General features: G+C 45.9%; 1 long non-coding RNA gene across 3 annotated transcripts in view; it reads right to left on the bottom strand.

The window, feature by feature from the left end:
• Nucleotides 1-17,351, bottom strand: part of LOC132812778 (uncharacterized) — a 41,480-nt gene extending 24,129 nt beyond the window's left edge. For 2 of the 3 annotated variants that reach the window (XR_009643775.1, XR_009643774.1), the window contains exons 1-3: nucleotides 17,227-17,351; nucleotides 12,867-12,971; nucleotides 7,836-7,942 (exon numbers count right to left, since the gene is read on the bottom strand). This is a non-coding gene — a long non-coding RNA (uncharacterized LOC132812778). Of the gene's footprint in view, nucleotides 1-7,835; nucleotides 7,943-12,866; nucleotides 12,972-15,375; nucleotides 15,453-17,226 lie in introns of those variants that run through there. The other variant, XR_009643776.1, reaches the window with a different exon arrangement.
• Between the last annotated feature and the right edge of the window lie 367 nt (nucleotides 17,352-17,718).

Below are 17,718 nucleotides of genomic sequence, written 5' to 3'. Positions count from 1 at the left end.
CTGCAGTATCCTGAGACTGCCGCCTATCACACTCCCGGGCTCCTGTCAATTCCTCACTGCCTTTAATCACTCCTCCACCAATCCATGTGATCCAATAGGATTTGCAATCACACTTCTTGCAGACAAATCATCAGGTTCATTGAAACTCTCCCTAATCTTCCGCACCCGACAGGAACAGTAGGCCACCTCTCCGCCTTAACAACCTACAGACCAAGACAAAGGCACAGTCTTACTGCTCGAAAAATACTGCCTGAGAATAACTTATTGCTTACGTTTTATATCTTAAACTTTCAATCAAGAGACCGTAAGACATTAAAAAGAAATCCTCACCTGACTCATGATTGTAGATTTAATAAAATAAAACTGACTAAGATTGATGTTTGAAGAGACTGAAACTCACTGAGCTGATCCCTGGCTCTGAGTACTTCCAAGGGTGAGGTCTCTCTGAGGGCAGCTGTGAAATGTCACTGTTTCTCTTCTCTGCCCACTCCATTTCCAGAGAGGTTTTTAACTTCACAGCAAGTCAGCTCAGAGAGGTCACTGCTTGGTTTTATTCACTGGGGGTGCCTTTGCTGCCCAGACCAGTATTTATTGGCCACCTTTACTTGTCTTGGAGAAAGTGGTGGTTAACCGCCTCCCTGAAATGCTGCAGTCCATGTACACCACAGTGATGTTTGGACAACAATCCCCCTCTGGCCCCACCACCCTCCCTGTCTCTGTAATCCCCCTCCGGCTTCACCACCCTCCCCGTCTCTGTAATCCCCCTCCGGCTTCACCACCCTCCCGTCTCTGTAATCCCCCTCCGGCTTCACCACCCTCCCCGTCTCTGTAATCCCCCTCCGGCTTCACCACCCTCCCCGTCTCTGTAATCCCCCTCCGGCTTCACCACCCTCCCCGTCTCTGTAATCCCCCTCCGGCTTCACCACCCTCCCTGTCTCTGTAATCCCCCTCCGGCTTCACCACCCTCCCTGTCTCTGTAATCCCCCTCCGGCTTCACCACCCTCCCCGTCTCTGTAATCCCCCTCCGGCTTCACCACCCTCCCCGTCTCTGTAATCCCCCTCCGGCTTCACCACCCTCCCCGTCTCTGTAATCCCCCTCCGGCTTCAGAAATTACATGTCCGTGGCATAAGATTTTTATTTGGATTCGTTTTTGTTTAATAAACCACCTCCCCCCTCCACAAAAAAGTGACATATTTCACCCCCAAACAAATTTCTGTTGATTGCCCTTTTGGAGAGGCCGACACATGGACACCGCAGTATTTTATCTCACATTGTACACGTAGAATGATGGAACTTGCTTTTAAATATTGCTAAAAAAGGAAGGCAATGGCTTAATGGTATTCCTGCCAGATGATTGAAATGTACAGTGTTCCGAGGATTAGGGATAGAATCCCAACATGGCTGATGGCAGCATCGGAATCCAATACAATCTAGAATGAAAAGGCGAATGATGACCATGAAACTATTGTCAATTGTTAGAAAACCCAACTGGTTCACTCATGTCCTGTCGGGAAGGAAACTGTCATCCTCACCTGGTCTGGCCTACATGTGACTCCAGACCCACAGCAATGTGGTTAACTCTCAACTGCCCTCAGGAAAAATACATTAAAAACTGTTAACAAATACCCCGCAGGTATCACTTAAAAACTGGCTGTTCCCAATGGGACCATGTGAATTTCTGAACGGCCTGAACTAAAACGGAGTTTCAGCTTCACCTTCTCCCTGTCTCCCCTCACTCTGTTTACACCCAACTCCAGAACACTCTCATTGAGCCAAGCAGCCCTCACAGTGCAGCCCTGTCATTTTCATTGCCTGCTCACACCTACACTGCCCTCAGCCTCCTGTACTGTTCCAGTGTATCTCAATGGGAGCTCAGGGACAGCATCTCATCTTTCAGTTCAGCCTTTTGTAACCACAGAGTCAACATGGACCTCAGCAGTTTCTGAATGAACAGACAGTTGTCAGAAGCTGGAACATCCCACCTGAAAAGGTACTGGAATTTGAGTCTAAAAGGAGTTTTAATGGGAAGTTTGCAGGTAATTGAAAATATCAAGTTTACAGGTTAACATCATGAAGTGGGTGATTGGGTCTAAATCTGAGAGTTCTTACAAAGAGACGAGGTGTAATTTGGATAAATCTGTGCTCCCTCTCAGGCCAATATCTCCTTCCTCAGCTGCAGGGCCCAGAACAGAGCACACACCCAAAGGGTGATCCAACCACGAATTTGTACATCTTTCTGCTTAACAAAAATATTGGAGATATTTTCCCACAAACAGAACTGACAAACCTTTCTCCTTCCACAGTTAAATGCCAATGATATTCAGATCCTGATGACTCCATTGACTGTAAAAACTTACTTTTGAGATCCCAACCTCAATTATTCTGATTTAATATCCTATGAAATAAATTGACAAAACAAAACAGAATATAAAGACATACCTTCCTCTTGGTTTGTGCTTGATGTGTAAATGCCTCTCCTAAAATCACATGCCCCCCCTCCCCCTCCCCCATCCTAGGAAGAGGACATGTCCATGCCCCTCACTGTACCTTGCCCCCAATAAAGATGGCGGCCATATCCCAGGACCTATCACCGCCTGAGGGCCGCAGCCATTTTCCCATCTGCTGCAAACGCGGGATTAAGAGTTTCTAATTCAGACTAACGACCCGTACAGAGTGTAATTAAAACTTCCCAGTCTGAAGTGACTCATTACCTCTGTCTCTGAGGCCACTCTCCCCTTCCCTGTTTGCCTCTCCCACATTCACCAACGGCCGAGTCACGTGACACTGCACAGGCGGAGTTACTGGTGACGTGTCATCCCACTGGCCACGCCCCTCATTCTCTCCCATTGTTTGGATGACCAGCTGGTTCCACTTGGTCCACCAGTCCCACCCCCTTTTCCTATTGGTGGAAGCTGCCATCAATCAGCTGGACCCCATTGTGAGGTCAGTGGTGGGATCCTCCCCCTGCCTGAATCAAACCCGGAAGGTGGATGGATGGTGTCAATCAGGAACAACAAGCAGGAGGTGCTGGGAAAGCTCAGCAGGTCTGGCAGCATCTGGGAACAGGAATCTGTCCAGTGGCCCTTCCTCAGAACCGATGGGAGCTGGGAAAATTAGAATCCTGACAGTGTGGAAACAGGCCATTCGGCCCAAAAGTCCACAGCGTCCCTCCGAATGGTATCCCACCCAGACCCATTCCCCTACCCTATTACTGTATATTCCTCCTGACTAATGCACCTCACCTACACATCCCTGAGCATTATGGGAAATTTAGCTTGGCCAATTCAACTAACCTGCAGATCTTTGTACTGCAGGAGGTAGGGGTTAAAGAGTAAATAATAGGTAGGGACAGGACCCAAAGAGAGACCGGAACATTTGGAAAGACAAAGGAGTGGATTACGATCTGGCTGGGAGGGTGCATAGCTGTTAATGGAGGGGACAGGAACCTGTGTCTGGCAGCATCTCAGTGGAGGTGGCGGAAATGGCGACTGATGATCGACGTTCTGCTGCAAAAACAGACCCCGAGCTTCCAGCTGCCTGTCACTATAACACACCTGGCCAACACCTCTGTCTCATGCTTACTGCAGTGTTCCAGTGAAGCCAGAACATACCAAAATACCAAATATTTCAAGGACTGCAATTTCCCCTCCCATGTGGTCAATACCATCCAATGTATCTCCTCCACTTCCTGCACCTCTGCCTTTGAAACCCACACCTCCAACTGCAACAAGGATAGAACACCCCGCAAGCTCCCCCCACCCACCCCAAGTCCTTACCTTCCACCCAGATACAACACATCAGCTTCTGCCATTTCCACCAGCTACAATCAGACCGCACCACCAGATTCTGAAGGGGTTTGACAGAATAAATACTGATGTGTCTGAGGGTAAATACTGAGGGGGGAGTCTGAAACCAGATTCTGAGCCAGTCACAGAATCAAGGGTTCTGTTTCGGATTCATCACGTTTAAGGCAACACAGACACGGGTAAGGGGTTTCAGTAGCAATGGAGCTGGAGTGAGGAGGGGACAATCAACGTTTAAGAGATTGGAATTCCTGGTGTTTGGGATTGTGTAAACGTCTAAATCAGAAGGTCAGCTTCGCGTCAGAAACAACTGCAATATTGTGAAGAGTGAACTGCAATATTGTGAAGAGTGTAGTTCTGCTGTATAGTTCTCAGTGAGAGGGAGGGGCTCAGCAGTAAGGGAAAGGAATTGGTCAGGCAACGGGTTTAACCATGACAATGTTTCATTGGAGGAAACTGCACCTAATCGAGTAGTGGGAATGTGGTTAGCAGCTTGATAACTGAGTAACAGTGGAGTAATGGAGAGGGATGACGGGGAGGGAGAGCTGGGCATTGTCAGTGTACATGTGAAACCCAACATGGTGCTTTTGCACAACGTCACCTCCTGTCAGTATGTAGAGGAGATACAAGAGGGGCCAAGGATAGATCCATGAGGGACACCAAATGCAAGGAATTCCGAAAGGAAAGGGAGAGTGGAGATGGAGCAGGATTTTTCAACAACCATGAGGTCAAATATTAGTTTTTCACAGAATGGGAGAGAAGGACATAACCAGAAAAGACAGAACAAGGAACAATATCTGTGAATCGGTGACGGAGACTGATGAGGAGGGGGAGAAAAGAGAGTTGGAAACTCTATGGTTTACTGAGATGAGGGTAAAAGGGTCAAGATGAGCTCTGATAAGGCTTGACCGGGATTGGAGAAAGTTTGGACAAAATCCGGGAACACCACGTGAGGCAGTTTGACTCAGTGGGAGGGAGGGAAGCAGCAGATCGGATTGTCTCAGTCTTAGTGACAGAGAAACTCCATGTGCTCCAAACTCTTGTTGTTGGAGAGAAGGATGGAGGAGACAGGATGATGGACAGTGTTTCACAAAGAAACAAAACCTGGGTAAGTGATATTTAAAGTGAGTGAACAAACCTAATGTATTTAACTTTTACCCAAAATATTAAAACCAATGACAGAAATCCTGGTTCGAATCCCAACTTGGCAGATGGTGGAATCTGAATTCAAGAAAAAATAACTGGAATTAGGAATCTCCTAATCTCCATGGAACCATTGTCAATGGTGGAAAAATATCCTGCCAACCCGACAGTGGCCCAGCCAGCTACTCACTGTATTAATCACTGCAAAGTCTCAACAAAGGAATGAAACTGGGTGGACCACTCAGCATCTGACAAGGCACCAGAAAATACAACCACAGAATCAGCCCTCTCGATGGTGCAACGTCCTCCAGACTAACATCTGGAGTTTGGTGTCAAAATGTGCAGAGCTGTCTCACAGACCAATCAAGGAACAGCCTGACATACTCATACTCATGGAATCAACTCTTACAGACAATGTTGAAAATGTGTTGCTGGAAAAGCGCAGCAGGTCAGACAGCATCAAAGGAGCAGGAGAATCGACGTTTCGGGCATGAGCCCTTCTTCAGGAGACCTTTTACAGACAATGACCAGATACCACCATCACCATCCCTAGATATCGAGAGTGTGGTGATGGAAAAGCACAACAGGTCAGGCAGCATCCGAGGAGCAGGAGAATCGACGTTTCGAGCCTAAGCCCTTCATCAGCCTGACCTGCTGTGCTTTTCCAGCACCACACTCTCGACTCTGATCTCCAGCATCTGCAGTCTTCACTTTCTCCTGAAATCTCTGGATATGTCCTGTCCCACCAGCAGGACAGACCAGGCAGAGGTGGTGGCACAGACAGGGAGGATTTGCCCTCTGAGTACTCAGCATTGACTCCGGACACCAGGAAGTCTCATGGCTCCTGCTGATTACCACGCTCCGTCCTCCCTTGGCTGATGAATCACTTCTCCTTCATGTTGAACAACATTTGGAGGAAGCACTGAGGAAGTAAAATGGTGTCAAACGTACTCTGGGTACAGGATTTCAATGTCCACAATCGAGACTAGCTCTGCAACAGAATTACTGACTGAGCTGGTCAGGTCCTAAAGGATATAGCTGCTCAACTGAGTCTGCAGCAGTGGGTGAGGGAACCAACAACAGGGGAAAACATACTTGATCTCATTGTTATGAACTGACCAGCTACAGATACATCTGTCCATGACAGTATCGGTACGAGCGACCATTGCACATTGTCTTTGGAGACACAAGTCTTGGCTTAAAGTTGAGAAAAACTTCCATTGTGTTGAGTGACACTATCACCGTTCTAAATGGGACAGACTTTGATGAGATGTAGGAACGTAAATTGGATCTCTCTGAGGCACTGTGGGACATCAACAACAGCAGAAGTGTACTCCAGCACAATCTGTAATCTCATGGGTTTGTAAATCCTGCTCTCACTCATCACAAAGGACAGGAAAGGAGGGCATGCCCAGAGCAGCACCAGGCATAACTAAAAATGAAGTGCCAACCTGGTGAAGCTACCAAACAGAACCATCTGCATATCAAACAGCATCAGCACCAAGCAACAGAGCTAAGTGATCCCACAACCAATGGATCAGATCAGAGCTCTGCAGTACTGCCACACCCAGTTGTAAACGGTGATGGACAATAAAACAACTCACTGCAGGAAGCATCACAGATATCCCCACCCTTACTGATGGAGGGGCCTCACACATCCATGCACCAGATAAGTCAACAGCATTTGCAGCCAGAAGTGGGATGCTCCATCCCAGCCTTCTCCAGTGGTTTCCAACATCACAGATGTGAGTTTTAAGCCAGTTTCATTCAGTTTGAATAACATCAAGAAGTGGTTAAGTAGTGCAAAGGCTACGGGCCCTGCCAATATCCTGGCAATAATACTAATGGCTTGTGCTCCAGAACTTGCCACCCGCCAAGCCAAGTACCGCTCCAGCACTGGCATCTACTGACATTGTGGAACATTGCCCAGGCATGTTCAACGGAAAACACAGGGCAATCCAACCAAGCCAATTTCCCTCCGTCAGTCCACACTCGATCAGCAGTAAAGTGATGGAAGATGTCACCAACAGGGCTACCAAGCAGCAGCTGCTCAGCAACAGCCAGCTGAGTGACACTCATTTCAGGCTCCACCATGGCCACTCAGCTCCCGATTGTGTTACCGCCTGATTCACAACCTGACAACCAGCTGAATCCCAGAGGTGTGGTGAGGTGAGGGGGACAAGACCACTATTTCGAGCTGATTCTAACATTGTATTAGCTCATATACTCTCATCCACCTTGTGTTATCTCCAGACTTCCTTATACAAACACACTCCTGGCCAACTTCCCACATTCAACCTCCCTGTTATCTCAAGAAAAACTAAATCTCTGCCCAAGTACTTCCTCGTACCAAAACTTGTTGATCCATCAAAAGGCTGCTATTCATAATCAACAACATAGAGCCACAGAGATGTACAGCATGGAAACAGACCTTTCGACCCAACCTGTCCATGCCGAACAGATATCCCAACCCAATCTAGTCTCACCTGCCAGCATCCGGCCCACATCCCTCAATTTAAAATTCTCACCCTTGATATAATTCCTGGTTGTGACCATCCCTAGCTCGCTGCATCACACACCCTTTGAGAACTCGACAACCCATTCTGTTCGAGACTCCCAATGATCTGTTAATTCATTACCTCACCTGTGTGGCTGCTTTTACAGTTGCCAAAGCAACAAGGTCTGAAATTCACAGCCAAAACCTCACAGGTCTGCTTTCCTCCTTTAAGACATTCCTCAAAACCTACTTCTCTGGCCTTGTCTAAAGTTTCCAATAATATTTTTGTGAAATTATAAGCATGATAATAAAACTACAAACTGTTCCTGATTTGGACATTATCTTCAAATCATCACTGTTGCTGTAATGAATAATCTGTAATGTCTCTTACCCAACCACATTGTGGGAGCACCTTCACCACACAAACTGCAGCTGTACAAGAAAGTCAAACATCACCCTCTCCCCAGGCAACAGGGCTTTGGCATTAATCACTGGGATCTGTGGAAGGAGAAACACAGTTGATGTTTCAGGGAGTGCAAAACGGATTACAGGGAACGAAAATGATGCAGAATTTATAGTCAGAAACGGAAGGAAAATACACTTGCTCATCGGAAAAAAAGAATTCTTGACTGTCAAAAATTTTCCAGAAAAAAAATTAATAAGCAGCACACGGTCAGGGGCTGGGCGGCAGTGAAAAATTAACGTATAAAAATGTCTGTAAAAGTAATAGTAAAATACACCCATTGTTCGAGACTGAGGAAGCTAGACATTAACAAAGTGGTCATGAGGGAGCCCAGAGATGAAGCAGAACAGTATAAGCTGTTATGATCCCACAGTCATAGAGATGTATAGCGCCGACACAGACTCTTCGGTCTAACTCATCCATGACAACCAGGTATCCGAACCTAATCTATTCCCATTTGCCAGCACTTGGCCCATATCCCTGTAAACGCTTACTCATCATATCATGTGTCTATTTAGACGCCTTTAACAAGTTCTATCTGTACTAGCCTCCACCACTTCCTCTGGCAGCTCATTCCACCCACTGCATGAGAGTTGTCCTTTAGGCCCCTTTGAAATTTTATCCGTTCATCCTAAAGCAATGCCTCTACTTCTGGACACCATCACTCCAAGGAAAACACCTTGTTCATTTACTCCATTCATGCCCCTCTTGATAGTATAAACCTCCATAACATCACAGCTCAGCCTATTGCACTCCAGGGAAAACAGCCCAGCCTCCAACCTCAAATCCTCCAACACTAACAACATTCTTGGAAGTCTTTTTTGAAACCTTTCAAGTTTCACAGCACCCTTCTGATAGGAGGCAGGCCAGAACTGCACACAATATTCCAAACGTGGCCTAACGAATGCCCTGTACAGCAACATGACCTCCCACATCCTGTACTCAATGCTCGAACCAATAAAGGAATATAAACTGAACACCTTCTTCACCATCCTATCTGCCTGCAACTTGACTTGCAAGAAACTATGAACCTGCAGTCCAAGGTCTCTTTGTTCCGCAAACGTCTCCAGGGCCTGGCCATTCAGTGTATAAGTCCTGCACTGATTTGCTTTTCCAAAATGCAGCACCTCACATTTATCTAAATTAAACCCCATCTGATCAATATCTCATTGTAATCTGAGGTAACCTTCTTCATTATCCACAATACCTCCAATTTTGTATGACCTGCAAACTCATTTCCGATACCAAATCATTTAAATGAATGACAAAACAAATCCAGAAATAAACATCCATTTCTCTGAGTTTGAATGTGCTCTGTAAATCCTGCCCAATGACTCTGTACCACAGAAAGGCTGCACATGCGCCTGGCAGCACCTTGCCCCCTACAAAGCTGGCAGTTCCGCATGTATCCAGTGAATTCTTGCCCCGAATAAAGATGGTGACGCGTACACATACCTGCAGCCACACTGAGGCAATTCCCCATTTACTGAAAACACGAGACTGGGACGTTACAAAATATGTGTTTTCCGATGCGCACATTGTGTTTGTAAAACCTCTCCACTCACACAGAACCTCTCTCACCTCCTGCGGTTCCACAGACAGCCTTGATTTTTGCAGGTACCTATTCTCTGCCTGGTTACTCGTTTGTCCTTAGTGTATTTGTACAATCACTTTGGATTCTCCTTAAACCTATTTCCGAAAGCTATCTCATATCCCCTTTTTGCCCTCCTGGCTTACCTCGAGTATACTCCTACTGCCCCTATACTCCTCTAGGGATTCTCACAAACACAGCTCTCTGTCCCTGCCAAATGCCTCCTTCATTTTCCTGACCAGGCCCTCAATTTCTTTCGACAGGCAGCATTCCCTACACCTACCAGCCTTGGCCTTAACAAGAACATACTGTCTATATACTCTCATTCTGGCAGGCCTGTGGAGGCAATAGCAGATGAGGACAGAGAAACAATCATTCCCAGTAAAGAGGCAATGTTGGGAAAGATAACAGCCTCAAGGTAGCTGGGTCTCCTGGCCCTGATGGAATGCATTCGAGGGACTAAAGGAGATGGGGGTGGGGGGGGGGGGGAAGAATAACAAACTCGTGATAATTCACTAAAATTTGTTGGATTCTGGGATGGTTTTGACAGACTGGAAGCTGCAAATTGGTGCCACTATTTTTCAAAAAGGACCTGTTAGCTTAACTTCTGCAGTGGAGAAAATGCTTGAATCTCTCAAGGAAGTAGTGGTGAGATATCTGGGTAGAAATTGTCTCATTTCGCAGACACAGCATGGATTCATGAAAGGCAGGTCACGTTTAATGGATTTACTGGAATTATTTGAGGATACAATGAGCGCGTTGGACAAGGGGGAACCGGTGGATGTGGTGTACCTGGATTTCCAGAAGGTATTCGATACGTTGCCACACAAAAGGCTGCTGTATAAGGTAAAGATGCACAGCATTATGGGTAATTATCATTGATACAGGATCGGTTCACCAACATAATAAATAATGGGGATAAACGGGTGTTTGGATTAGTGTTGACACTACAACTGTTTGCAATTTACACAAATGTTTTGGAATTGAGGACCAAGTGTACGGTGTCAGAGTTCACATTTGATACAAAGATGAGTAAAGCAATGTCTGCAGAGTCCATTGCAAGTCTGCACAGGGATACAGATCAATTAAGTGAGTGGGTAAGGATCTGGCAAATGGAGTTCAATGTTGGGATATGTGAGGTCATCCATTTGGGTCGGACTAACAGCAAACTGGATGATGAAATGGTGAAAACATGCAGCAGGCTGCTGTGCAGAGGGAGCTGGGTGTCCTTGTGCATGAATCACAGGAAGCTGGTTTGCAGGTACAGCAGGTAATTAAGGCAGTGAAGGGAATATTGTCCTTCATTGCCAGAGGGATGGTTATGCTGCAGCTGTACAGGGGGCTGGGGAGGCCACACCTGGAGTACTGTGTACAGGTTTGATCCCCTTACATTAGCAAGGATGTACTGGCACTAGAGGGAGTGCAGAGGAGGGTCACTAGTTTGAGTTGGGAGTTGAGAGGGTTGGTGTATGTGGAGAGATTGAGAAAACATGTTCTATACTCATTGTAATTTAGAAGAATGGGACGTTGGATAGGAAACAAATAAAATTATGAGGGGAGGAGATAAGACAGAAGCAGGGAGGCTATTTCCACTGGGGACGGGTCCAACTCCAGAGCCTCAAAATAAGGGGGAGCAGATTTAGGACTGAGATCAGGAGGAGCTTCTTCAGCTAAAGGGTTGTGAATCTGTGGCGTTCCCTGCTGACTGCAGCATTTGAATGCCTTTCAGGCAAAATGTAGATTTGTGAACAGGAAAGGAATTAAGGGTTATGGTGGGAGATCGGGAAAGTGGAGCTGAGGCCATGAAAAGATCAGCCCTGATCTTATTGAATGGTAGAGCAGGCTGGAGGGGCCAGGTGAAAGTTCTTGCCTCGTGCCATCAAAATCAGCCTTTGTCCAATTCAGAACCTTAACATGTAGATCTGGTCTATTATTTTCTGTAACTATTTTAAAACTAGTAGAATTATCAGAGAATCCCAACAGTGTGGAAGCAGGTCATTCAGCCCATCACACTGATACTGATCCTGAGAGCCTCCTCACCTCCCCCAGTAACATTGCATTTCCCAGGGCCACCCAACCTACACATGCCTGAACATTACGGACAATTCAGCCTGGACAATCCACCCAACCTGCACATCCCTGAACACTGTGGACAATTCAGCCTGGATAATCCAACCTATCCTGCACATCTTTGGACTGTGGGAGGAAACCAGAGAACCCAGACAAAATCCATGCAGAATACCCCAATAAGGTGGTCATCCCTTTCTTATTTCCCAGTTCCAACGAACTAACTTCAATGGGCGTACTCCCAGCAATATCTTCCCTAAGCAAAAACATAATGCTATCCTGAATCAAAAATGCTACTCCCCCTCCTCTCTTGTCCCCCTTTCTATTCTTCCTATAGCATCTATACCCTGGAACATTAAGCTGCCAGTCCTATCCATCCCTGAGTGATACCTCTGTAGTTGCTATAATATCCCAGTGCCATGTTCAAAACCATACCCTGAGCTCATCTGCCTTCCCTGTCAGGCCTCTTCTATTGAAGTAAATGCAGTGCAACTGCTCAGTCCGACTTCATTCTGTGCCTTGCCCTTGCCTGCCTTGACTATTTGACTTCTGAACTGTACCAGTCTCAGACATACTCTTTCCTCACTATCTTATTGGGTTTACACCCACTCCCTCACTGGTTTAATGCCTCCCGAGTATCACTAATATCTCCCTGTCTGGATGTTAACACCTTCCAATTCAGGTACAATCCATCCTTCTTATGCAGGTCAACTCTACTCCAGAGGAGATCACAATGATCCAAAAAAATGTGAATCCTTTTCCCCTGCACCAGCTCCTTAGCCACTCATCCAGCATCTCCTCCTCCTCTGTAATATGGACATTTTTCAAGATGTCACCATTTATTTCCCCACATTCTATATCTCCCATGTACTTCTTCACAGTAAACACTGATGCAAAACACTGGTTTCCTATCTCGCCCATCGCCTGCAGCTCCACACAATGGCTGTCTTGCTGATCTTGGAGGGTCTCTATTTTCTCCCTAGTTAGCCTTTTTTTCTTCATGTATTTATAGAAGCCCTTCGGATTATTCTTAAACCTATTCACCAAAGCTATCTCACGTCCCTTTTTTGCCTCCTGATTTCCCTCTTAATTATACCCCTACTGCCTTTATACTCAATTTTTTTGGATTGGAATAAATGCAAAATATAACAACCTGACAAAACAGACGAGGGCAGGACTTACTCTCAATAAAAGTAGGGCCTTGAGTAGTGATATGGGAACAGAGAGACCGAGGGCTTCACGTCTTTGAAGTTTGTGTGACATGTAGACAGGGTGGTTAATAAGGTGCTAAGCACACTTACCTTGATTGTTCAGACCTTGGAGTACAGGAGTTGGGACGTTATGTTGGGGATGTACAAGATGTTGGGGAGGCCTCTTCTGGAATACTCTGTCCAGTTCTGGTTGTGCTGTTATAGGAAGGAGACTATTAAATTGGAGCAGGTTCAGAAGAGATTTACCAGCATGTTGCCATGAATGGAGGGATTGTGTTCTAAGGAGAGGCTGGATAGGCTGGGAATTTTTTCACTGGCGTGCACGAGGTTGAGGCGTGAGCTTATTAGAGGTTTATAAAATTAGAAAGAATGTAGACAGGGTGAATAGCCGGGAGAGAGGGGATTCAAAACTCGGGTGCATTCATTTTGAGAAGAAATGAGAAAGATTTGAGAAAATACATGAAGGTTTTAATAAAAAAGATACACGTGTGGAATGAACTTCCAGAGGAAGTGGTAGCTGTGAATACAATTACAATATTGAAAAGACATTCAGATAAGTACATAAATAGGAAATATTTGGATGGATGTGGACCAAGCGGAGGCAGGTACAATTAGTTCAGTTTGGAATTATGGTCGGCATGGACTGGTTGGACCACAGGGCCTGTTTCCTTGCTGTATAACATTATGACTCTAATCCTCACGATCCCTAAATTCCTCCATCCTCAACTCGCCTGATCAATGTCACCTAAACCATCCTCACAACTCTTCCTTATTTATATAATTCCTCACTAGCCACAGAACGCTCCCTATCTCACGTCCTCCAGTTTCTCAAATCTCTGCGATATGTGCCTTTCTTTAGTTCCAACCTTGAGGATGCCCTCATTCACTCCGATTGGTTGGAGGACAAACTCGTACGACCTGGTCCTCCAGTACTGCCCTCTGGCCCTATTGGCCTGCGCTGACATCACTCACCTCACAATGGGCCCCGGATGATTGGTGGGATCCTCCCTCTCTCTGCTCTGGGATGAGCTTCATCATTCACAGTGAATGGGACAGTATCACAGAGCACAGGGGCTGGGGGCTATTCAGCCCATTGGGGCTGTACTCTCTCCCTCTAGAAATGCTGCAAATCTGTCCCAATTCCCTTCCCATTTGCCCATAGCACCCCAAATCTTCCCTTAAAAGGTAAAATTCCAAATCTGTTTATGAATAATTGCTGAGTCTGTCCAGCTGCCGTTCAGACTATTCCAGATGCTCAGAACTTACTGAAGAACATAATGTTCACATATTCACTTATTATTTGCCAATTACCTGAAAATAGTTACTAAAATTGTGACATTGTTAACAATTCCCCTCTCTCTGCAAATTAAATATCTTAGAAACAAATTTGCAGCTGATCAAAATCACTGCTTAACCTTCTCAGCTCCAAGAACAATTATCTGTGCTTCTGCTAGCTCTCCACAAAAGAGGAACACATCTTATTTTCATTTATTAGTGTCATAGAGATGTACAGCACAGAAACAGACCTTTGGTCCAATTTGTCCATGCCAACTAGGAATCCTCAACAACTGGAGCCCCATTTGCCAGCGATTGGTCCGTATCACTTGAAACCCTTCCTGTCCATGTACCCAATCAGATGCCTTTCAAATGTTGTAATTGTATCAGCCTCCACTACTTCATCTGGCAGCTCATTCCACACACACACCACACACAGCTTGAAAACTTTGCCCCTTAGATCCGTTTTAAATCTTTGCCCTCTCAACTTAAGCCCATGCGATTGTTTTGAACCCACCTAACCTGGGGGGAAAAGACCCTGGCTGTTCACCGTATCCATGCCCCTCATGATTTTATAAATCCCCATGAAGTCACCTCTCAGTCTTTGACTCTCCAGGGAAATTAACCCTGGCCTATTCAGCCTCTCCCTGTAGCCCAAATCCTCCAATCCTAGCAAAGTCTTTGTAAATCTTGTCTGAACTCTTTCAAGATTCACAACATCCTTCCCAGAACAGGGGATTTCGAACTTAAAACATAATTCCTGAAATGGCTTAATCAATGTCCTGTCCAGCCACAATTTGACATCCCAGCTTCTGTACTCAATGCATTGACCAATAAATATAAGCATACCAAACCCCACCTTCACTAGCCTGCCTATCTATGACTGTACTTTCAAGGAACAATGAACCTGCACTCCATGGTCTCTATGTTCAGCAACATTCCCAAGGACTTTACCATTAAGTGTATAAGTCCTGCCCTGATTTGCCTTTCCAAAATCCAACAGCTTACATTTGTCTAAATTGAACCCAGTCTGCCATTCCTCGCCCCAATGGCCCATCTGGTCAAGATCCTGTTGTATTCTGAACTAACCTTCTTCATTGTCCACTACACCTCCAATTTTGGTGTCTTCTGTAAACCTACTGACCATATCTCATATTCACATCCAAGTCAATTATTTAAGGACCCAATATCCATTCCTGCAACACGCTGCTGCTCACAGGCCTCCAGTCCACAAATCAACCCTCTGCACCACCCTCTGCCTCCTACCTTCAAGCCAGTTTTGTATCCAAATGGCTAGTTCTCTCAACATTTCATGTTATCTAACCTTGCTAACCAGTCTGCTTTGTGGAACATCGTTCAGTGTCCATATAGACAACATTCACAATCTGCCTTCATCAATCATCTTTGTCACATCTTCAAAAAAAAACTCAATCAAGTTAGAGAGAGAATTTCCCACACACAAAGCCATGCTATCTATCCCTAACCATTCCTCGTCTTTCCAAATACATGTAAATCCTGTCCCTCAGAATCCATTCCAACAACTTGCCTGCCACTGACTTCAGGCTCACTGTTCTCTTGTTCCCTGGCCTTTCCTTACCACCTTTTTAAATAATGGCACATGTCTTCCAGCACCTCACCTGTCACCAATGACAATATAAACATCTCAGGGAGGGGCACTGCTATCACATTCCTAGCTTTCCACAAATGTCTGGGATACACCTTAACAGGTCCCAGGGATTTATCCACCTCGATATGATTCAACACATCCAGTACTACCTCCTCTGTAATATGGTCAGGAGCCGGGCAGCAGTGGACAATTCATTTACTGAAAGGTCTGTGAACATAATAGTAAAATACTAAACAGAGCAAAAATACACTCAGAGACTGAGGAAGCTAGATAGTGAACAAGTGGACATCAAGGTGCTCAGAGGCGAATCGGAGCAGTTTTATGATCCCACAGTCAGAGATGTCTAGCACCGAAACAGACTCTTCAGTACAACCCATCTATGCCAACCAAATATTCGAACCTAATCTATTCCCATTTGCCAGCACTTGGCCGGCATCCCTCTGAACCCTTCCTATTCAACTGCCTTTGAAATGTTACAATTTTTGTTGCCCTTTAGGTCCCTGTTGAATTTTCCCCTCTCACCCTTAACCTATATCCTCTAGTTCTGGGCTCCACCACCCCAGGGTAAACACCTTGTCTATTTACGCTATCCATGCCCCTCACGATTATATAAATCTCTTCAAAATTACACCTCAGCCTATGACACTCCAGGGAAAATGGCCCCAGTCCCTATTATGCCTCTCCCTGCAACTCAAATCCTCCAACCCTGGCAACATCCTTGAAAATCAATTCTCAAACCTTTCAAGTTTCAGTGCCTCCTTCTGATAATAGGGAGACCAGAATTGCACACAATATTCCAAAAGTGGCCTAACCAATGTCCTGTCCAGCTCCTGTACTCAACGCTCTGACCAACAAAGGGAAGCATACCAAATGTCTTCTTCACTGTCTTATCGACCTGTGACTCTACTTTCAAGGAACTGTGAACCTGCATTCCAAGGTCTCTTTGTTCAGCAAGACTCTCCAAGACCTTACAATTCAGTGTGTGAGTCCTGCTCGGATTTGCTTTTCTAAAATGCAGCACCTCACATTTATCTAAATTAAACCCTATCTGCCACTCCCCAGCCCATTGGCCCATCTGATCAATATCCCATTGTATTCTGAGACAACCTTTATCACTGACCACAATACCAACAATTTTGGTGTCACCAGCAATCTTACTAACGGTACCGCCTCTATTCACATCCAAATCATTTAAACGAATGACGAAACAAATCCAGAGAAAAAAAATCCATTTCCCTGGGTGTGAATGTGCTCTGTGTAAATCCTGCCCCATGACTCTCTATCAGGGAGAGCTGCACATACTCCCCTCTGAACTTTGCCCCCTACAAAGATGGCGGCTGCACGTGTCCAGTGAATCGTTGCCCCGAATAAAGATGGCGGCACTGACTCGAGTCAATCGCGAAATGAGGCATTTTCCGGTTTACTGCAAAAACGAGACTGTAAATTTCAAATTTGTCTTTTCCGATGTGCACCAAATGTTCGCAAAACCTCTCAGCCTAGACCAACACCATTTCCCTCCCGCTTGCTGCTGTTTATTTCTTTCCTTACCGACAGCTCTCCGCCCGCACAGCCGCGCTGTCCGCGAGGATGATCACGTGGTATAATCAAGTCCCGCCTCTCATTCACTCTGATTGGTCGGAGGGCCAACCGCCTCGCCAGGTCCTCCAGCCCCGCCCCTGTACTTCCATTGGTCCACCGCTGACATCAATCATCCTGTGACCATTGTTGGCTGGAGCATGCGCACTGCTTCCTGGCTTTTGTTGCTCTGCATAAGTTACAAGAGTGAGGGACAAAGTTAAAAACACACAACCACCTGATGCAGCAGCAGCAGCGCTAGTGCTTCCAAATAAACCTGTTGGACTATAACCTGGTGTTCTGTGAATTTTAATTTTGTCCATCCTAATCCAACACCAGCACCTCCAAGTCACGAGTGAGGGAGGAATGTATAACATAAGAACTAGGAACAGGAGAAGGCCATCCTGCCCTTTGAGCTTGCTCTGCCATTCAATAAGATCATGGCTGATCACTTCGTGGACACAG

This window comes from Hemiscyllium ocellatum, unplaced genomic scaffold (genome assembly GCF_020745735.1).
Source record: "Hemiscyllium ocellatum isolate sHemOce1 unplaced genomic scaffold, sHemOce1.pat.X.cur. scaffold_298_pat_ctg1, whole genome shotgun sequence".
NCBI classification, from domain to species: domain Eukaryota; kingdom Metazoa; phylum Chordata; class Chondrichthyes; order Orectolobiformes; family Hemiscylliidae; genus Hemiscyllium; species Hemiscyllium ocellatum.
Note: the sequence above shows the minus strand (reverse complement) of the source record. Positions and strands in the feature narration are given on the sequence as shown.